Source organism: Haemaphysalis longicornis, unplaced genomic scaffold (genome assembly GCF_048455015.1).
Source record: "Haemaphysalis longicornis isolate Haplotype H1 unplaced genomic scaffold, Haemaphysalis longicornis Haplotype H1 scaffold_2, whole genome shotgun sequence".
In the NCBI taxonomy this organism is placed as follows: Eukaryota; Metazoa; Arthropoda; class Arachnida; order Ixodida; family Ixodidae; genus Haemaphysalis; species Haemaphysalis longicornis.
Genome location: NW_027526295.1, coordinates 70778603 through 70801608, shown reverse-complemented (window position 1 = coordinate 70801608; position 23006 = coordinate 70778603). Strand labels below are relative to the sequence as shown.

Below are 23006 nucleotides of genomic sequence, written 5' to 3'. Positions count from 1 at the left end.
TTCTAATAACGGTGTGTTTTTAGTCGGCTTCCGGGTGCGTAGCAACTGGACCTTTGATATTTTAAGCCTTGGAGCTCCACCCCCCTTGGGTCTCGTTCGCTACAATAGCTCCAAGGACGGCCGCTAGGGCCCTCCCTAGCTCTATCGCAACTCGCCTGTGTGAGCAAAACTCACAGCTCCCGCCTCGGTTGGTATGTTATCATGCTGTTTCGTTTTCTTCAGGAAGGAGGTGCTCAACCTGACTTCAAGTATCGCCGAACCGGGAGCCATTCAACCAAGAGTGGCCATTAGCCTGGCCGTCTGCTGGTTCCTGGGCTTTCTTACCATCCGTACGGGGCCCAGGTCACTAGCAAAAGTACGTGCACCTTCTCGCATTCATATCTTTCGCGTATGCCCAAATTAATGGGTTATGGAATTTCACCGTTAAGTAGCGCTTGAGACTGGAAGATGAGGAAACACACATCACGGCGCTCACCTCATCTATTGTGCTAACTCAAGCGCTACCTAACGATGCATCAACACACATTAGCTCAACTGTCGATTTCATTAGAAGGTCTGCTGCTGTGAACTGTTAATGCCATTCTCTGCTCATTTTGCAATATGTGGTCAGTTAAATCTTCAAAGGGCCACCAGCGTGCCCACGAAAATTAGACAATTTTTACCGTATACTGTTACATATATCTTCGCCATAAGTCAGGTGTTCATATTATTTCGGTCTCTTTTTAATGCTTATTACATACATTAAGCGAAATGGTGATTGGTCCGAACCAGTACAACGGTACCGGAATGTCCAGCTAACCTGCTGCACTTTTATTGGTTTCAAGCTTCTCCTCAACCAGTCCACCGAATTAGTTCCACCACCTTAATCCTGGCTTCAATCAGCACCAAACAATGATAAGAAAAACACCCTCGATATTTCACTAACACGCACCAGGATAATATAAACAGCGTAACGTGGTTAGCCGCTGTCAGCCATAATAGCGTCTTGCACATTTTCTTATCTTTGCCTTTTGCAAAGAAATCTGCTGGAAATCAAATATCACAGGTGCCAAATACACATATCCGGGAAACACGTAATATGCAGAGATGGACAATTCCGACTCCCCACGCCTACTACATTCAACAATCTTTGCAGTACACATCGCCTGTAGTGGTGAATGAGGCGTTAAAAGAAAACTTTCACCCCATATGTCATGCAAACTGTCACATTTATGCGTGTGTGAGCTTAAGCTGTGAACTTCTACTTTTACTGCTCCGAATTTTCTAATGGGAAAGAACATTTTTTTTGTGTAATTGCATGGAGTGATAGAGTGTATCATGACATTTTTGAAAGTGCAAAAACTGTTCATCTTCGCTTTGCTGTCAACAAAAAAGGTGTTGGGGCCCCGTAAAGCTGTTCAAACAGCTTTTTGCGTCGGGTCCTCTGTAAATGAAGGAAATAAATATAAAATCGATATCCACCGAACGAGTCTAGCTGTGCGAGCACTTCCGGCATTCCTACCAAACATGCTGCACCAATGATACCTCGGAACTTAATAAAAAACAGACTAAAGAAGTAAAAAAAAAACTCAGTTTATTTGAACTATAAGAACAAAAACCGCTTCAATGCTCGGGAAAGATATCACGTGCTTGCCGGTCAGTACACCAATGAAGTCGCTGAAGCGAAGGCTAAATATTTTACGGTGAATCTGCTGTTTGTTTCAAAATTGAATCTTAGCGAATTTTCTGCTTCGCTTTCTTCAAAGTCACGTGTTACTCACATTCAATTTACTGATTTGGGTGGCCATTTAGACAACAATAAAATTTCGCGTACGTCCTAATGACCACCTTACATCAACGATTACTCACTCCAATGACACTGTCGTCACAACCCTCTTCTGTTCCCTGAGAGCTTTTCACATTCAACCTTAACTCTAATAAAATTTCGAACTTGATTCACAACCTTAAGCTTTTAATCAGCTGCATTTGGCTGTATTATCTCCAAGGTTATTAAAAACACTGATTATTATTCTATGTTTAGCTTACTCACATTTTATCAACTTTGTGAACTAGGTGAATGGAAGGCTTCAAAAAAAAAAAAAAACCCAGGTATTGCCGACCGTTATGTCAGGCAGCCGGTCAGTTCCACGTAATTACCGTCCAATATATTTAAGCTCATTTGGTTCTAAACTATTTCAGCATATTATAGCACATCATGTCAGCAGCCACCTAAAACCAAAAAAATATATGCTTTTTGAATATGCAATAAATATGCATTAAATATTTCTGCATTACAAATTTTATTGATTTTTCCCCCTAAACCTTACATTCTTTAGCCTTTCCTAAACTTTATATCGGTAACGCCTAGCTCAGCAAATTCATACATGATTTCACTTCCCCATAGGCACCGTTTTTGGAATGTTTCGCCGAAGCTGTTGACCGCAAAAGTAACATTCCCCTACTTCGCAACATTACTTCCCTTTGTCTTGCTGCCTAGTTATTAAGTTTGGTTAGTCCTTTTCAATTCAACCAAAATCTCAGTGTTTGCCAAAAAGACAGAGGTGCCGGTTTATCCCCTCTGCTGTTCCTCTTTTATACGCTGATGACTTGCCGCTAACGTTATACTAACCTCCGACTCTTCGTTGATGAAAAACGCATTTGCACTGTTAAAAATAGCCTCAGCGATGGTAATAACCTGAAAGCAACAGATTAAACAGCTTCTTGGTGTGATAAATAGAGAAGGGAGATCACAGACAAGTACAAATCATTATCTTTCACTTTCACGTGCCCTAGTTTACCATATATATTCTACCACGCCTTCAGCTATTATTGGCTGCTTGCTTTTAATAATAAAATTTCCCATATATATTCTATAACGCCTGCTGCTTGCTGCTTGCTTTTATTAATAAAAAACTTGTCTAACTAAAAAACACAAGGTCTCAAGCTCGATGAGCTCTGAATTATTATACGCTGTTTGAGCAGTTTATGCTCGATGTGTTTTATGAGCGCATGGCTCTAGACAGAGCATTTCTTTGAATCAGTTTGACGATTTTGATCACTGAAGCTGAGATCAAGTAGTTAAGGAATGTCGACCTTTGCGAATTACATTGACACAAAAAAGAGATGGTTCATGACAGCTTAGAAGATATCAACTCCTAATTGAAATCCTTCACTTCAGTCTCCTTGCTGCCTCTGTTGTCAGAGTTTCCAAGGAAGGCGAGAAATGTACGGGTGTAGAATAGTTAATAAGTGCTGTTGAGAAGAATTACTGTGAGGTGGTCGTTCAGGAAACATTGAACGTGCACAACTCAAATAATCGAATAACACGTGAACTACAGCAAGCCGGAAAGCGGCGGTTCTTTTGACCTGGAAGTCCAGCGGTGCTTTGTTATTCACGCATTTTTTTACTAGCCTACCGTCTTGATGTTTCTTTACAAGCACCCGCCCACTGTCTTGACGTTTCTTTATAAGCGCCATTTTTGTTCTTTTCATATTTCTTCTACCTTCGGCATTACCCAGCCGGGAGATTGGCCATAACTTTAGTGCTAACAGAGGGGAACTGACCTCTTCCGTCGGGTAGCGGAAGCATGCTCCCTTGACCATAAGCTTAAGTTCCATCCAGTTCTACTGACGCCAATAACGCGCTAATCTCCCCTAATGCAGTGTACTTTAGCAAGGACGGCATCAGCAGCAACGGGAGATGAGCAGACATTGCATTGTAACATTGCGTCCACAGGGGTCTCAAGACAATTAAGAGCTTTCAAGCCTGTCGTGCATCATATCAATTGGGCCGTCTATAGAAATTCGCTACACGACGCCATTCATTGTAACGTTTCCAATGAGAAAAACATCCCTCCCGCGCGGCCCAGCGGTTAGCATACTGGCTGTATAGTCCGAAGATACGGGTTTCGGGAACTGCGACCGCAAGTTCCTTCACCCTGTAAGAAAGGGATTAACAAGGCGCCACAAAACACGGACACCGAAAGTTCCGGCCCAGCAGACCACGAAGGTGTCACGTTGTAAGGTGCTAAAATTAAGCATTATTTATTTATTTATTTAATTATTGAATACTGGCAGCCTGATAGCCAGGCCTTGGGCAGGGTGGGATTACATGCTTACATTCACAAGGATGCAATAGTTTACTGGGTACATATTAATCCAACACTGAAAAAATAACACGACACTCATTGACAACATTTGCCAAAGAACAAAAGAAAACAAATGAAAACACAACAGAGAAAGCGCATACCTGCACAGAAATGTTACGCACATGACACTTAACGCTCCACTGCAGAAGAGTGAGCCGATAACAACTATTTGCAATTTGAAAAACACGGCACGATGAAAAAAATTGCTATACAAGGAATAACTTAAAAAAAGGAAAATGTACTCGGAGAAGAACGTTTACACATCGCTAAGGAAAAAAAACGAGAAAAAAAAAACGACAACAATGTTTACACAAGAGAGAACACGATACGTACGCGTTCAACTGATTTGAAAGGCACCGTTTACAGACAAGAAGCCACTATGGCACAGAGAACATGAAAGTCGGAAGGAGCGATTAGCACACAGCAGTATTAAATATACCCTTAAGGAAGAAGTTGGACGAGAACAAGGAGGCAGCTACTTAAATAGAGAGGTTTTTCATAAATATATCCACAGTAGGGCATTCGACCGTACTCTGAGGTAGGGAATTCCAACTAGCGACTGTTTGAGGAAAGAAGGAATGTTTAAATACGTCTGTGCGACAAGAAAAATCTCTAACTTTTTTCGTGTGATATGAACGCGTCGGGCGGCGATCGGTGATTGTCAGGTAGTTTGCTTTGTCTATGCCAAGTTTATCATGGTATATTAAATAGAACAACTTTAGCACAGCGGCCATATAATTTTTGTTGATCTGTTTGAACCACAAGCTTCGTCCCTAGAAATTTCTCGTAGAGCCTCAGCATTATCTTCGTTGCCGATGAAGAAACCAATACCTGCGCGAAGGCCAGCGAATAACAGAGGAGACCGTAATACTCGAGCACGGTCTCTTGACACCGGTGCAAACCCCGTCTCCGGCAGGTGTCGGCGGTCAGCGTATACGCCAAGTTCGCACTGCTCCTTGCGCTGTGCTTTGTTGCTGTGAGGCTGAGCGGGGCCCTGCGTGGAGTCGCCACTTGCTTGAAGCCGGACCTGAAGAAGCTGCCCAAAGCAAAGGTGATACCTGACATAAATCTGCCAGCGTTCGGAATTAGGCTGGGACAGTGTGCCTATTTCCACGCAGCTTGAAGCGACATAAATAAAGGCCTGTAATAAATCACCAATACCTTGATAATCGCCATTATGATAAGCTCTAATAGGCGGACATAAACCAGCCCTAGGTTTTCGGTGGCAGACAGGTTTGAAAATTAAGCAGCCGAAATATCTGTAATGGACGATCGGGACAAGGATGTTGATCATTATGAGAAATTTACCGGTCGTTGGAAAGATTGATTAGTAACGATGGCTCCACAAGAAAAACGTTACGCTTCAAATGTTCTCCCTCGATTACGGCCCTGGATACTAAGATGAGTCGCACTTCCAGAGGAGTGCACATGAGTAATTCAAATTCATTCAAGAATGGCGGTAAAATTGGGGACCAGGGAGAATAGTAAAGAAGTAGGGATAAATTACCAGCATGCAGAATAACATATTAGTAGCCATCTTGTAAATACGCTTCATTTTAAATCCTATCTACTTAACTACTAACTACTGTAGCTTGACAAAAACCTGTGCGTTCCTTACAGTAGTAACTACCGAGTATAGGTTCATTCAGGTAACCCCTCTTCTATGCGAATGCAGACGTGGTACTCGGCTACAAGGCTCCTCTTCTACAGCACGGGTCTTTCCCTGGGCAGCACAACCTGTTTTGCCAGCTACAACAACTTCCAGGCCGACATACTTATGTACGATTTACCAAAGCGTCCTTGGTATGATTCTGTTTACGCGACCCGATACGTCCTGGCGTCGAAGCAGGACCTTCCGACGCATAGCTGAATTTGCCTCTACTGCTGGCTTTTGAGGCGCTGCAGGTGCTGTTCCCTGTCCGAATGCCCCTCTCAGCCTCCGAGACCTCGCCAAAGAAGACTGGCGAGGAGCAAAGAGGCGTGCCTTGCGTGTTATATTCAATGAAAATGAGCAGGCAGCAGCTAAAAATACTTTAAAAAGGAGCCTGACGCCACCGTTCCCTGCAAGGACTGTATTCGTCAAGACAATAACGGTACCCCTTGTTACATCTGCGTAGAAATAGCGGGCCCCTGTTACCACTAGGGGGAGGAGAGGGTTCAGTAAAGAGTATCTACAGGTTAAGGAACGATTTCCGACTAGCACTCACAACACTGCTCCGAACGTCAGAAAAAAAAGGTAGCGGTGAAACTGGTGATTGGCATGCCGTGACCTATTCCCATGATTGAACAAGTGTAGCCTTGAGCCAGGCATCCATAACTTTCTGCAATAATGCACGCAAGGGCTCCGGCTCCTCTGGAGGCGCATTTTGTACACATCTGATGGTACTTCGAGGATGTCAGCGCGAATTGTTCTGGTCTCCCGTTCCTTTCTCTTCCCGAAAGGCACTCGGTCAAGGTGAGCGTGGCCGACTTCGTATACAGCCTCCTAGGTATGGTCTTCGTGTTCTCACTCTACGGGCACGTGGCACAGTCGTACACGGTGCCGATCAGCGACGTCATTACCCCCGGTGCGTATCTCGCAAGCTTATAATAATTGCGTCTTTGTGCCGGGAGCGTTACGTTATCAAAAGGACAGTGCTGGTTCTGCACTACTTGTAATAGTGACTTACTGATGTGAACGACGATTCAAGTCTGAATATCCCCTTGCACGATGGGGCGGCGTTTGCATTGGAACAACTAAACCTCCTTTCATCAGGTGTTGCAGAGGTGGCCTCTTATTGGACTCCAGATGTCGCTGATACCAGACTGTGAATCAGAGCCTTGAGTTCGTAAGAAAACCTGATGAAATCGCTGGAAAAAAATGCAAGCACAATACCAAAGTGTACGCAACATGGAGTAATAACTCTAACGTGCATGGTGGCTGTACTAAAAGTCCAGCGATTAGATTTTTGATTATGTTTCCTCGTGCAATAAAGTTATTTTTGCCAGTTGGGGGTGGTGGAAGGAAGGAAGGAAGGACTACATTTTTTCGTCTATCGGAATCAGGTATTTGGGGTGGAGGAAGCCCACAGAGCCGCTGCGACCACCAGGGCCAGGAGGTGGTCAGGACTTGGCCTGACTCCCCCGGGTCGCGCAACATCAGCTCCCCGAGGTGAGGGGAGGGAACGGGGGGCTTACGGGTCTGAGGGGCATTCGCAGAAGGAATAGTAGTGAGTGTCGAGGACTCCGCAGGCTGGACAAGTAGGGTCAGTAAAGAGGTGTGTATGGCTGCGTATCAATTGTGTTCTGTGTGGGAAGGTGTGTGTTTTAGGATGCGCAGCATGTGGCCCTCCTCCGAAGAGAGGTGTGGGTGCGGGGGTGGGTATCGGCGGTGGAGATGGTGGTAGTGCAGGGCAATATCCCTGTATCGCAGGAGGGAGGTTGGCTTGCCTGCAGGGGCATCGCGTGTAGGCGTAGTGAAAATGGCGACCCGGTAAATTAGTTCGCGAGCACGTACGTGCACCACTTCCTTAGCGCTTAGGCCTGTGTGGGCTGGTGTCCACAGCAGGGTCACGATGTCGGATGGAGGATTTTTGGCGATAATTTGCAATGCCATGGGAGAGATGTTACCGGGAATAAAATTCTGGATAGCCTGCTGACAGTCAGAGCGGACGAATGCGGGGGTGGGGCGCTGGGTGAGCGCGAGGGCAATGGCTGCTTCCTCTGTCGTGGTTGTGTTGATAGTTAGGATGGTAGCCACCGTGACGTTTGGTGGTGTGTGTTGGCCAACAACAGCTACATAGTGTGCAGCTTTGTGAGGATAGGAGGCGGCATCAGTGTATAGTCTGCATGGGGATGGTGGGTATAGTTTGGCGTGGGCGTTGGCTGCATGTGGCAAGGAATTGGGTGGATTCGGATGCTGTTACGGATGTGAGGTGGAATGAGGAGGGGGGATTTGGATGGGGGGTAGTAGTACGTTTATATAGTTGAGAATGTAGTGCCCTGTAGGGGAGGACGCGAGGCGCGTGAGTTGGGAGATGTGGTTGGCGTCTAGGTGCTCCCCTATGGTGTTGTGTATGCCGAGGTCGAGTAAGCGACGCGTTTGTGCGTATGGGGGAAACATGAGTGCATGCCTATACGTCTTCCGGAAGTGGGCATCAAGAGAGTCGAGTTGGGTGGATGTAAGGTTAAAGTATGGTAGGTGGCACAAGATACGGTTGAGTATAACACTCTGTACGAGGCGGAGGCAGTCCTGGTCCGTGATGCCGTGGTGTTTGCTGGCGATCCGTCTAATGAGATGTGTGGTTTGGGTAACGTATCTCTTTACGTGATGGAGGGTGAGGGTGGGGGATCTGTTGTGTGTTAGGTTGAGGCCTAAGACTCTAAGTTGCTGTGTGTGGGGTATTGGGTCAGAGTGTATAATTTGTTATCATTATTACGCATTTGTTATTACGCATTTGTTATGAGTGTTTCTTTGTATGCAAACATCTTGTGTGCGGAGATGTTGAGGAAAATCCTGGACCAACAGTGGAAGAGATGTTTCAAACTATTATTAAAGGACAGCAAGCTATCGGTTCTGACATCGCTGATATTAAATCTCGACTGGATAAGACAGATTCAGCCATAAAAGCTTTTTGTGAGCGATTAGTAGGCGTAGAAGACGTGGTCAAAGAATTGCAAGAGTTGTGTCGTGGATGAATTAAATGCATCTGTGACTAGTATACAGGGTGCACTCATGCCCCAGCAAGCAAAATAAGTTGACCTCGAGGATCGAAGCCGTAGGAGTAATCTTGTCGTATTCGGCATTCCAGAAGAACCCATTGAATCTGAATCCGTCTTGCGAAATAAAGTCATTACAGATGTCTTCGAGCAAAAATTGGGAGTCAAGTGCGTATCAATTGGTAGAATTCATAGGCTAGGAAAACCTTCCGAAAAGCGGCCTATAATTCTTTACTTTCAAGATTTTACTGAAAAGGAGGCAGTCTTGATCAATGCTAAAAAACTGAAAGGAACTAGCATAATCGTTCAAAGTGACTACTGCGCAGAAACGCTGCGAAAAAGAAAACTGCTCTGGGACAGTGCTAAGCAAGATAAGGACACGGGCAAAAAAGTATGGCTAGTACATGATAAGATTAGCATTGATAAACACCTTTATTATTGGGACGACACTTCTAACTCCCGTAAGGCTATGCCGCCGAGGACGAACAGCCTTACGTCAACAAGCTAGCGACTAAAGGAGCATGAACTTCGTCTGCTTGGAATTAACGCTAGGAGCATCGTTAATAAAATAGATAAATTGGAAACGCCTCTTTTGTCACATGACCCTCTAATATGTGTTATAACTGAAACTTGGCTTCATGATCAAATTAGTGACGGCGAAGTAGTACCGCCTGGCTACAGGCTTTACAGACGCGATAGGGGTTCCCGCGGTGGTGGCGTTGCGGTGATAACTAAAGATGATATTGAAGTTACGGTTGCTGACCAAGTCTTTGATCATGAAAGTCTGCTTTTAAGGGCGTCGGTGCAGGGAGACACGTTTTTCGTCTGTGCTGTTTACCGACCTCCGAATGTTGATGACTTGTTTTTGAGTAGGCTATACGACCACCTGCTAAAATTCCGGGATACAAACACCTAATTATAACAGGTGATTTTAACTTACCATCGATTGATTGGAATATGCAATGTCGGTATTCTGGAGCGGATGACGCTCTAGTTGATATAATGCTTACATTTATTCTTGATCAGATTGTGAGAGATTACACCCGCGGAATGCAATTTTGGATCTCCTATATCTTTCGGGAAAATTCAGCTCGGAAACAGCGCTGGTTGAACCTGGGATTTCCGACTATAGCCTAATTTACTTCTGCTGGTCTAGATATACCAAGATGCAAGAAGAAAAAATTCCTGCAGCTACAGTAAAATACTATATTAGAGCCGATGACGCAGCTGTAATTGATTATTTAGAAGAGCATCTTGTTGTTACCACCAATAACGTTGAAAGTTTGTGGCAGAAGTTTCATTGTGCAGGTAATTTATGCATTAAACATTTCATTCCATCTAAAATACTGCAAAAGCACCGTAAAACCCCTGGATTAATCGTGATATAGTACAGACCAAAAGAAAGATTAAGCGCATGAGAAAGAAGAACAAAACGTTCACTACACAATATATGGCGCTAAAGCTTGATCTGCAAAGTAAAGTTAAGTAAGCGAGAAACCATTTTTCAGCAACACTATTGCAGAACTCATTAAAAATGACCCTAGAAAGTTCTGGCGCTACCTCAGCCAGAGAAAGCAGGATATTAAAAAAGTCAGGGTTGATGTTAAAATTCTGGATGACCCAACTTCTATTGCAGACACGTTTAATCAGTACTTTAAATCTGTTTTTTGAATACATGACGAATATAACCTGCCGAATGTTTCTCCTGTATCTGAAAACGAGTTTGATATAACTAGTGAGGGGGTTCTGGCCATGTTGTTGAAGCTAGGTAATAAGAAGTCCACTGGCCCTGACGGACTGTCAAATTCATTTTTGAGATGTTACACACAGCAAATCTCAACTTTTTGGCCGCATTGTTTAACTTCGCAATAACATCTGGTGACGTTCCAGCTGACTGCCGATTAGCCCGCGTGGCGCCCCTCCATAAATCCGGTGACCGGTTACTTCCTAAAAATTACCGTCCTGTCTCTGTAACTAGTTCCTGTTTCAAGCTTTTGGAACACGTAGTCGTGACGTTTATTCAGGATTTTGTTACTAAAAACAATATTTTGTCCCCCCATCAGCACGGCTTTCGAAGGGGCCTATTTACAACCACGCAGCTTATTTCCAAGGTATACAAGATATCGAGTGTACTTGATGAGTCCGGTCAAATTGACGTTCTGTTTTTAAACTTTTCGAAAGCCTTCGATACAGTGCCGCATGGAAAACTATTGTATAAATTAGAGTGTATAGGGTTACCTTTGTACATAATTCGGTGGATTGCCTCGTATTTAGCCGATAGAAAACAGTTTGTAGAAATTGATCATTGTTCCTCTAGTGCACTTTCTGTTATGTCGGGCGTTCCACAGGGGAGTGTTTTAGGTCGGCTGCTGTTTCTTCTTTATGTAAATGATTTGGTGGATGTAGTGCCTCATGATGTATCCATAAGTATGTTTGCGGATGATTGTGCTGTTTTTAAAGAAATATCATCCACAAATGATCATTTCCTGTTGCAAAAAACTGCCTTTGCAATTGATGATTGGCGTATGCTTTGGGGTATGGCGCTGAATTCAGAGAAAACTGTACTTTTACGGGTCACGAGGAAAAAATGTCCTAGTTCTTTTTCTTACATCAACGTCAACAGCCTGTATTAGAAGTTTCCCAATATAAGTACCTAGGTGTGACTCTTACGAGGAAGCTTACTTGGTCATTGCATATACTGGATATTTCATCATCAGCCCCGCGCGAGCTATGGTTCATTAAAAGAAAACTTAAAAATTCTCCTGTTTGTACCAAGACGTTAGCCTACAATACATGCGTTCGGTCAAAACTGGAGTATGCTGCTGAAGTATGGGATCCCCATTTTAAGAAGGATGTTATGCAGCTTGAAAGAGTTCAACGAAAGGCAATGAGATTTATTTTGGTAAATATAGAAGGCATGATTCGCCATCCTTGTTGATGCAGAAGTACAACGTATTGACTCTCGAGGCTCGCCGGAAAGTTAGTCGCCTTGGGTTTCTTCATCACTGTCTTGTAGGAAAAACTAAATTATTACTTCCTCATTGTATAAAATCTTTAACTTCACGGACAACTAGACATAACAATGAATACTCATTATCGCCAATTTTCGCCACAACTGACACTCACAAGTACACATTTTCCCCCCGAACTGTGTCTGAATGGAATTCTTTGCCACGAGAGGTTTTTGAATCTGCTGATTTTATGAAAGAGCTTGAGTCAAATTGTAAATTTTGATGGTTGAACGTTGCTATAGTCTTCATGTTGTCCTGATTGTTGTTACTAATCTTCATTATACTGTATGTATATTGTGTGGCCCCTCCTGCCAGGGCCAGAATACTGCCCTTCAGTATCGTTAAATAAATAAATAAAAAAGTTGGATGGGGGTTTTGGAGGGGGCTTGCTGTGAGGGGGCGTGAAAGATAGGGGAGCGGATTTTTGTGGAGAGCACTGGAGCGCCAAAGGTTCGATGTGGTCTAAGACTTGGTTGAGGCCGTGTTGGAGTGCTGTTTCAGTGTGTTGGTCGGAGCCAGAGTGAACCCACAGGGCAATGTCATCTGCGTACAGTGTGCTGCGTAGTGTGGGTATGGTGAGGAGACAGCGGGCAAGTGGAATTAGGGCGAGGTTAAAGAGCGTGGGCTAGAAGACCGCTCCCTGTGGCGTTCCGCGGTCTGGTATGTGGAAAAGATCAGACTGGACATGGCCAAAGCGGATGGTAGCAGTACGTTGTGTAAGAAAGTTGATATAGTGATAGACGTGTAGGCCTAATTTTGGGATGAAACTGTCTGAAGGATACTATGATGTGAGACATTGTCAAAGGCTTTTTGAAGGTCCATTGAGAGAATAGAGGTGTGGTCTTGTTGCGGGGGGTTTGGTGGATATCATGATGGTACTGTATAAGGGCATCTTGAGTGGATAGGTTGCGTCAAAAACCGATCATGTTGGGGGAAGGTAGGCTTGAGTGTGTTCAAGGTGTGCATTATTACGATTCTTCAGGACGTGTTCGAGAAGTTTGCCAAGGCAGGAAGTGAGGGAGATAGGGTGAAGGTTGTGTATGGAGGGGTGGGGGGGTTTCCAGGTTTGGGGATGAGGGTGATGTTGGAGTGTTTCCAGGTGGAGGGGAGGGTGTGGTTAAATCAGTGTTGGTTAAAGAGTTTCACAAGGTGTTCGAAGGCCTCCTCGTCTAGGTGTCGTAAGAGGGTGTTCGTAATGTTGTCATGTCCAGGCGCAGTGTTACATTTCAGGGCTTGGATCGCCACACGTAGCTCTGCAAAGGTGATAGGGGCATCGAGATCTGCATTGGGGTTGCCAGTATAGTGTGGGGAACCAACAGGGTGTGGTGAGGGCGGTGGGATGTAAATGGAGCGGAGGCTGTCGCATATAGCAGTAAGTCAGAGTTGAGTGTCCGCTATCAGTTGAGTGGTTTGGTTCCGAGATTGGGACTCAGTACAGCGCTGGTCGAGTAAGGCACGTTTGATGTGCCAAACTTCCTTTGTGGAGAGATGGCCTCGAATTTCGTCGCAAATGTTATTCTATTGGTTCCTGGCAAAGGTGAGTGCGTGTGTTTCGATCTTCGTACGAAGGGTTTGTAGTTTGAGGCGAAGGTTGCATCGGTGTTTATGTTTCGGCCAGCGCTTCTCTATGCTGGTGCAAGAATACCAAAGGTTACGGATGTGCGTGTATGCATATTCTACTGGAGGAGCAGGGTCGATGGTTTTCGTTGAAAATTGCTTAGCTGAGAGAAGACGGGTCGTCCATTGTTCTAGGTCAGAGTCGCAGGTGGTAGTTGGCGGGAGGGGGCATTCAGTACAGAAGAAATACCAATCTGTGCATGTTCGAGGTGGAAGTTGGGGCGTTGTGGTGATGCCCTTAAGGGTAAGAGATGTGCTTATAATATAATGATCGCTACCAAGTGTGTCTGGTGTCCTGGAGGTATGATAGGTACGTTTCAGGTGCTAAAGGTGAGGTCCGGAGTGGTGTCGCACTGGGCACTGTTGTGAATGCGTGTGGGGAAGGAAGGGTCGGTGTGTAGTGTGAGTTGAAGGGAGTGATAAGTTCAGATATTAAACGACTTTTGTGATTCCTGTGAGAGTAACCCGACTCCCCACTGGGGGCGTTGAAGTCGCCTACAATTATGATAGGGTCACGTTTAGCGAGAGAAAGGGCTTGGTGAAAGATGTATTTAAAGATGTGTTCGGCTTAGGGGGCTGTAAATGTTGAGAACGTGCAGGCGTGTGACAGATGATTTGGGAAGGTGGAGGGTAGTATGTGTGGGATTGGTAAGGCGAAAGTTTGATGCTTGGTGGCAATATTGCGGAGTAGAAGGGTGGCTATCTGGGGGAAGTCTGGCGAGGAGTGAGATGCATATTCTTTTAGCTTGGGTGGGTGGTACCTTTCCTGTAGTGCCAGGAGGATGGGGGGGGGGGGGTATGGCTGTGATGTGTGCTTGCAGGTTGGCTCTTTTAGTTCGAAAACCACGGCAGTTCCACTGCCAGATGTGTTGAGGGTTAGAGGACCGGGTCATTTTCGGGATTGGAGTTCGGGATTGGTGCTGCGTGTGAGCTTCGCTTCTGTTATGTGTATTGGTGTTGGGATTTGGTTGGGCTGTTTTAGTTCCAGCGGGCCTCCTCTCGTGCGATCCATTGCTGCCGAAGGGGAGACTCTGGTGCGAGCACATCGTGTGGGGCTTCCATACCAGCTGACCAGCAGGACGGGCCCAGAGGGGGCTCAGTGGTGCCCCGGTAGAGGCATTGGTCTACTGTGCGTGGCTCAGCGCAGTACCCACAACGCCTGAAGCGGTTGCGGCAGTGCTTTCCAACATGGCCAATGGTAGCGCACAGCTTGCATGTGTGGATGTTGTGGTTTTGGAAGAGTGCGCACGAGACCCAGCATATGTTGAGGTGTCAGCGGTTTCAGTTGTCTGTAAACGGGGATGGAGGTGGCTACTGTGATGATTAGTGTTCTGTTCCTGTTTATGTAGTCCGAGGTGATGGCGATGTGTTGCAGTGTTCCTTGGAAACCAGTGTTTTGTACGAGAATGCAGTTGGTGATGTCGTTCGCGGGGAGCCCAACCGGAACGTCAACGATTCCAAACATTGGTTTTTGTGGGGCCAGGATGTGCATGCTGTATCCTTGTGCCCGCGGGTCTTGCTCGATGGATTGTTTTAGGCGAGTAATTCCATCCATGCTCGAGGCTGAAACCGCCACCGTGTTGTTCGTAACCTCAAGGCCTACGTCTACTAACCCCAGTTGTTCTGGGTTGAACTTTGTGGCCCGCCATCCTTATCTTAGCCGGAAAGAGCAGAAAGCCAAAATGCTGGCAGGGAGTGTGGTGGAGAGGTGCACAAAGTGCCAGCTTAATTGCGGACATCTCTGCCGCTTGGTAAAGCACCGTTGTAAATGGTAAGCTCGCCTGTAGTACCAATCGCCTCGGTGGATGAAGTATCTTAATGGGAAAGCCCCAAATGAACGATTTGCAAAAAAAAAGAAAGCCCCGGCGTCCGGAGTCCTTAGCAGAAACAAGGCTCCTTCTGAGACGCTGTCTAACAAACTCAAGCACATCACCGCAGCCACTGTTTATGGCAGGCGGCCGGAAGAAGCGGAAGAGGCTGCAATTTCTGCTGCAATTATTAGTACCAAAGCAAAATTTATCTTCAGCGATTCCAAAACGGCTGGGCGTAATTTTGCGAAAAACGAAATTCACGAAGCGGCATCTCAAATTCTATTAAGAAATCAGTTCGAACCCCGCCAGATCCAGATTATCTAGATTCCTGCGCACTCGTCCCATCCAGGGAACGAAGCGGCACACAGTTTTGCCCGCGAACTCGTCAACCGCGCGGTGGACCAATCGTGCCTGCGAGGGTCTAAGGAGCGTATGGTTACGTTTCAAGAGATTACATCTCACTACAGAAATGAAAGACTAGTTTACCCTGCCCCTCATTATTCACTAACGAAAATTCAGCAGGCGACATGGAGGCAACGCCAATCTCATACCTTTCTGAATTCTTATAAATTGGCCCTAATGTACCCAGGTCTGTGCACCCTAAAGTGCAGAATGTGTGAGGCCGAAAAAGCCGATTTAGCCCACATCCTATATGAATGCCCTGAGCTCCAACCTAAAGCCGAATATGGCATCTCTCTAACCAAATAAAGTGGGAGACTGCGGTGACCAGCTCCGATCCTGAGACCCAAAATTCACGCCGTAGACTGGGATTTGGAAGTCGCCATGAAGGAAGGTCTTCTGGCCAGTTCACGGAGTCAAGAATAAGCCCATCAATAATCAAACTTAATGATTGTTGACAAAATAAAGTTGTTCCTCGTCCTCCTCCTGTCACGAGGCGTTCGAAGAGCAAACTTGTTCCAACAGGCCTGCACCTCTAACCGGAGCGTAATACATCGGCCCCTTTATGAGGCATTCCACAGCGCAAGCTTAATTCTCTGCAGTAGCCATAGGTGGCCTTCCCCGCCAGTATTTCTCAAATAAATCAAGGGGAACCTTAAGCAGCGAAATTCACAATCGACAACTGTCGCATTAACGGCGGCATAAACGAGCAGCGGTGCAAGGGGTGGGAGGCAGATCGAAGCTTTTCGAAAGCGCCCAGGCAGATCGCGTAGCACATCGCCTCTAGCGGCAAGATTGCAAATCCCTTCGACAACGCGAAACGAAATAAATATATAAAGAGTTCAGCTCGACATTAACACTTTGGAATTCCCAATCGATAGGGAGTGCTGAAATTACAATAGCATCTTTGGGCCCGCCAGTAGGGTCGCCAACACTGGCGTGACCACATTTCTTGTAATAAGACACGTGAAACTCTGGCATTGTTAAAACCAGGAAGCAGAAGCGGATTAGAGGACACCGCTTTATTGACGACGTTCGAGCGGCAAGCGTTATTTGCTTGATAAAGATGTCACGAGACCCGCTGCTCGTGAGGTGGCGGCTCGTCATCGCTTCGGTGTCGTCGTCTTCCAACCAACCAGATCACATTTTGTAACTGGCTCCGGGCCGGCGCAATAATAAGGATTTGGTTGGCTTCACATGGCTCATATCTTGAACCTGGAAATGGCTTAGCGATTGATTGGAATTTCCGATGTAGAGAAGTACTGGAGACTTCCTCAGAGTCGTGTGCGCGAAGCGCAACGGGTGCAGGTATTTGTTTCGCCACCCTAATTTCCATGGTCTGTCCAGAAGGTGTTCTCCTTGCTTCAAACGTTCATATAGCGTCCCGGCCGATGAAGCTTCAGGCGATTAAGTCGAGAATAAACATTCGGCGGTTTATTTCGTATGGGCTTTTGCTTCGGTTTCGGCGAGGACTTTTAAGACACGTGGGCTTTCTTCGGAAGATTTTTTGTCTGTAGCTCGTGGTTGGTCCGCCTACAAAGAAGCCTTTTCCTGATCAAACTCTGGTCCTTCAGTTGATACGTGTGACACTGCTTCTGATCCTATGATTGGTGAGGTAAGTTTCGCGTCTCCAGGCACTGTCCACCCAAAAACTGTCTTTGGGGGTGTCTCTGATATAGCCGTCAATGTGGACACAATCGTCAGTTTCTCTGGTGTGGGTCGTTTCCATTTGGGATCGCACAAGGATGTGATGTGGAATCCTTTAAAATTCCGACGTAAGAGTCTTCTTGCCTTCTTGCAATCTTTGGCGTGGTGGAAGGACCTGGCCATGGCGCAGCGAAAGGAACAACCTTCTTTTTGCAATTTCGCTTTGTTCTCGTTTAATGTAAGTTGAGCGCGGCAGTCTTCTGTGAGGTGGTCATTGGAATCACAGAGAAGACATCCATGGCGGGATATCGTTGCCGTTAGCGCGGAAAAAGAACCTTGCTTGTTTTCCTTGACTTGGTTCCGGTATGGTTCTGTTGTGGTAGGCATGTCTGATCCATTAATTAGTTAAGTGGTCTTCCGACTTCGCACTTCCAGGTTCGAAAGTTAAAGTAACGTCGATACTTCCTGTGCATGTGGCGTTGTTAACGTGAACTGGTTAAACCTTAGCACGAGCTCATAGGGCAACTTCTGTATTAGCGCAGTCTTCAACCTGATTCCGTAGAACTCAATGTGCACTCCCAGGTTCTTAAGTGATCTAACGGGAGTTTGAACACTTTCGTGGACCGTCTGAAGGTCGTTCAAGTTGTCGCACGAAGTTACCTTTGGGAGGTTTAGCAGTTCGCTCATGTGGTCGTTGATAAGCACAGTTTTGTCTCCAAAACGTTGCTGCAACAGTTCGATGGCTATGGGATAGTTGTCGTTAGTTGATGGTAATCCGCTGATGACGGCTTTTGCTTTCCCCTTCAGATAGCTACGCAGGTACTTGAATTTATCAACGTCTGCCCGCCACGGGTTCTTATGAATCGTCGACTCGAACTGGTCCCAAAACGCAGGCCACCCTATGAATTCTCCATCAACAGGGTAGATCTCAAGTTTGGGAAATCTTGAACTCGTTCTTGAGGTGGCGTTGCGGCCTGTATCACACCAGTTGTAATGAACGGGCATGCGGCTAGAAGATATCTTTCAGCGCGGAAGGCCGTGCGTGCGACAAAATCTCGGCAATCTTCTGCAGTTCTCCGTTCATCGTCTAGTTCTTCATCGGGGACGAGGTGCTCTATCTCTGTCTATTTCGTTTAAGGCACACTCTTTCCGCTTAAGCATATTAAGCTGTTCAGCCAGCTCACCGAGCAGTAGTGAGGTCACACTCATCGTGGCCTTCATCTCGCTGATGATCTTTGCAGTCGAGGCGCGGAGCACACCATGTTTCCGTTTCAGCCGGTCCATGATGTGGCTCGGTAGGCAGAAATGACGTTCTGGAGGGAAATGATGCGATGCGTCGTTCTTGGCCGGTGCTTTCTCTTCAATGGGCTTGCTTCATGGTAGGGGCCTTCAACTTTGTAATCCTTCCATCCTGTCACGGCACCAAATTGTTGAAAGCCAGGAAGCAGGCGCGGGTTAGAGGACACCGCTTTATCGACGACGTTCGAGTGGCTAGCCTTAATCGCTTGAGGAAGATGTCACGTGCCCCGCTGCCCGTGCGGTGGCGGCTCGTCTTCGCTCTGGTGTTGTGTTCCAACCAACCAGATCACATTTTTTAACAGACATTATTACCAAAAGGCAGCAACCCTGCAATACGCACAAATTAATAACGATAACGAGAACCAAACAGTATTTGCATGAATCGTTAGGATATAGGTTCCTGAATTCCATGACAACTATAGACCATCGGAACGCACAGTGGTCCAGCTCAGATTGCCTTCCGATGCTGTGGTGCAGAGACACTAGCGCTTGCCGACGTGGGTGCGTTGATTTCCGTGAATCGCCGTGGACTACTCGTGCCGTGGTCTTGTGGGCTCCTTATTACCGCTCCACGGCATCCACAGATCAGAAAGGTGGGTAACTGGATTACCTGTGCCAGGCTGCGTGACTTTCTCAATACTGTGATTGTGTAGCTCCCGATAGGTTTCCATCCGCCATCTGCAGGATTGAGCCATGAGCTACTTATGTGCACATAATCGGCGATCCACTCTGGATGTTTCTGCGTCGTGAGGAATGTTCCGGACTTTGAATGTGATACGTTGCGGGTACCACATAGATGGCAGTTATTTGGTTTAGTGCGCGGATTCAAGGGCACCCACTGCCCTTTGCGGAAACCCAATACGCTTGTAGGTATTAAATGCTTTTACGCGCTAATCGTAGTTTAGAATCGCCGTTCCTTTTAACGCCTGGATACCTGTAGCTTTCATCATTGCACTAAGGGTGTTTCCTCTTCTTTGATTCGAGCAGCTGAATTTTAGAGTTCCGTGCGATTGTTGCTATGCCGTTAAGCGGCGCCGTGGACGAACGTATAGAATACGTTTCTCCACCCGCAGTTAGATTGTCTTCTTTGAGATCGTTTTCCTTTCTTGGGGAATAGTTTTTGTGAAGTGGTGGATGTTGGTGAATCACCACCACGTTCTTTCAATATCGTCTTCGATTATAGCTGTCCCTGGCTTTTTGTCGGGTCAACCTCAATCTTTCTTGTGCCTTCCACCGTCGTCGCGTAAACAATCCTTGTTCATTGTTAAATGTTCGCTGCGTTTGCTTCGATCTTTTGGTCTCTTTAGTTTTGTGTTGCATAGTTCGTTTTTATTGCCGTTCTTTGTAATTTATCACAGTAATCATCAAAATAATCCGCCTAAAAGAAGAAACAAATTTCGTCTAACTGTCCTTGAAAGTTTGCCACGTTGTGAGTGAGGTCACCATTTAATAACTGTTATTGTGTTTCCTCACAACAATTAAACTGCACCGATGGCTCCGAGGAACTGCACTCACACCGTCTGTGGAGGGTACCGGGCTGGAATCCGCGTACCGCCGGGCACTTACCGGTTCTTAAAGCGAAGAATTAGCGTCCTCACTGATGGTATCTGTAACGCCAAAACGCCGGCGTGAAAGAAAAAAAGGCTTGCTGTGGCCGGAATGTAACCTGGGTCTCTCGTGTTACGAAGCCGGCGTCTACCTGATGGCTCCTTTTCAAAAATGTCGAATTGGTTTGGAAAAAGACGACAACCAAAGATTCCGTCACGAGAAAGCTTCGCGTTCAACCATAGTCGTTGTTGGATGGAGGGCTGCACGATTTTTAAGTGCAGAACACTTTAGGCGCTCGCCTTGTCGTCGTAGCTGGCTCGCTGGAAACTCCGTTGTAGCGCTGTCGTCGCGGCGTACCCAGGAGGCTTCAAAATCCAAGTGATATATATGGTCATAAGCGTTCCAAGCTCTGGAACCGCGGCCGCTTGTCGTACATTCCCGTTGTTTAGCGCAAACAAAACTACAAGTACATTTGAGGCAAAATATGCGGAACCAAGCGGCAGCCCCCGCGTTCATTCAGTTAAAAACGCTCGTTGGGTTGATTTTTACGATAGTAAGAGAAAAAAGCGGCCCCGCAAGAAAAAATAGTGCGTTCGAAATGACGCAAACCAGCTCCAGCATACGAAATTAAACCAAGCACAAAAAGAAGACAACTCCCGCTTGAGCAGTTTCAGGCAGGGGGCGAGCGATGCACTTCGAAGGCGGGAAATTTGAATTGCATTGTGTGGTTGCAGTGAGCTGATAACGGCGGTACAGCCCGTTAAGGCGAATCACTTCTCTGCACTTGCGACACCTTTCACTTTGAGTGGGATGGCTTTAATTTTTTTAAATGTCTTCTGGAGTCCCCGGTTGAGTGCTAACCCATGACATGGAATGCACGCCTGGACAGCTGCCTGTATGCCTGTATTCATGAAAACAGCCCCTGACCCTTGTCTAGTTCGCCGGGTCCCGGAAAACAACACTGCATTCTCAGGGAGGGACACGGTCCTGCCGCTGTTATTCCACTGGCGTCTATCAAGTTGAGGGTCCACTGTGGCTGTGGAATCCACCGTGTTCCTTGGTGGCGACGAGCCCCTACCGGTGAAACAGCTACAAAAGACTCCCGGAATGGCGCTCTGTCCTTGAGCCGAACTTAAAAGCATGGGAAGTGGACCCGTCTTGTAAGGGGAATCCCGCCTAATGAATGAGGCGGCCATGGAAAATGCACATAACGGAATTGGCTCATGACACGCAAACAGAACAAAACTCGGTTCAGTTCAAACAAGTGGGCTGTTCAATGTAAGTGTCTCGCTTACCCAAATCCAGATAAAGTTGAAGACACAATCCGAAGTCGCGGACATAGGTACGGTGGAACCCCGTTCATACGTTTTTCAGCGGACCGGGAAAACAAACGTAACAACCAGGAAAACGCAGCAGTGAGGAAACTTTTGAAAATGAAGGAAAACTGTGTAGCTTTGACTTTCAACCATCTATTTCTGCAACTTCGGCTTTCGAGCCTTAAAAAAACTCGAGAATTTAGAATTGCCGCCTTTTGCGATCGTTGGGAAACACCACGCGTGGCATGCAAGGTCCCTAGCAATGTCGACTGTCTTCCGCGCTGGTTTCTCGTCTACTGCGTTTAGCGCGTCCAGCTTTTCCTGATGGGAAAGCGCCTCCCGTTTTCGCGACGCCTTCAAGGCACGACAAAGTTTGCGGTTCTAAGTTAAACGGTGTTTTGAAAGCTTGAAGCGCCCGATGACGACGAGAGCGCGAGCTATTCTTGCGGTGGTGCTTTTATAAGAAACACGCACTTCCGGCATTCTGTATTGAAACTTCCATTGTAAGCGCAGTGATAATGGTGATAGCATGCAGTAACCATGAAGTGGTGGCGAATCGCACCCACGTGCTGCTTCATGCAGTCAGTTCCGTAGCGAAGCCTGGCCAAGGCTGGTGAAGCGTCAAAATGGCAGCCCGCGCATGTTGCCCGGGAGGGTTCGGTGTGTCGGATTGCGACGAATGATCCGGGAATGTACTCTGAGCCACGACGTAACAGAGAGGATTTAAATACATGGGACTCTATGCGAGCTCCGCCAGGAATGGACAAAAACAACGTAGCATCTTGGAAATCGTAGTACTGAGGAACGTACGAGCGGGGTTCTATAGTATTTTTTTGTGAGCGGCGTGCATTACATAGCATGAAAGATGTCATTGAAACCTGCGGAAAAAAAAGCAAAAAGTTCATTTCTTCTCTATCGCGCTCCCCACGCGCTGCTTTCTGCGTAACATGGAAAAAGGAATGCATGATCCCGTGTCGCGAATTGCAACAATGTGACCTTACGTTTCCTTCAAAGTGCGAATGTCATTTCCAACGCAGGTTGCATACAATACGGCTTTGTCACCTTCCCAGAAATCGTAGGCCAGCTTTACAACGACCGGATCTGGTTCACTGCCTTCTACACGATGATGTTCCTCCTGAACTACGGTTCACAGGTGCGCATTATAAGCCTAGTCTTTAGGTATCTTATTAGACGCGAAACTTTAGCGTCGTCGTAGCCATTCTCGTGGTGTTTGTCTGTGTAAACACGACTGGTACCCAAGTGGCCGCCGATGTAAAGAGAACATGAGTTCGTGCAGGATGTGAATCAGGGTTGCCAGAGCCGCAGCTAAGCACCCTAACCGCAGTACCATCCAGGCAACCTGTAAATATCGAACAATGGGCCTCCTCGATTATCAGTCCCGGATCGTCCGCGGACTGCCCGAGACGCGATCCGGCGCTCGATTCATGTATTCCTATGGGACTTCCGGTCGGAACACAGTCCTCGGACTGTCCGCGGATCGTCCAGGACCGGTAAATCGAGGATGCCCAATGA

At 46.6% G+C, this 23006-nt stretch overlaps 1 long non-coding RNA gene across 1 annotated transcript; it reads left to right on the top strand.

Annotated features, from left to right (window-relative positions):
• The first annotated feature begins 225 nt into the window (after positions 1–225).
• LOC144167179 (uncharacterized) lies at positions 226–22629 on the top strand. The gene is made up of 4 exons (XR_013321875.1): positions 226–355; positions 5044–5178; positions 6570–6694; positions 22511–22629. It is a non-coding gene; the product is annotated as an uncharacterized LOC144167179 (long non-coding RNA).
• The last annotated feature ends 377 nt before the right edge of the window (positions 22630–23006 follow it).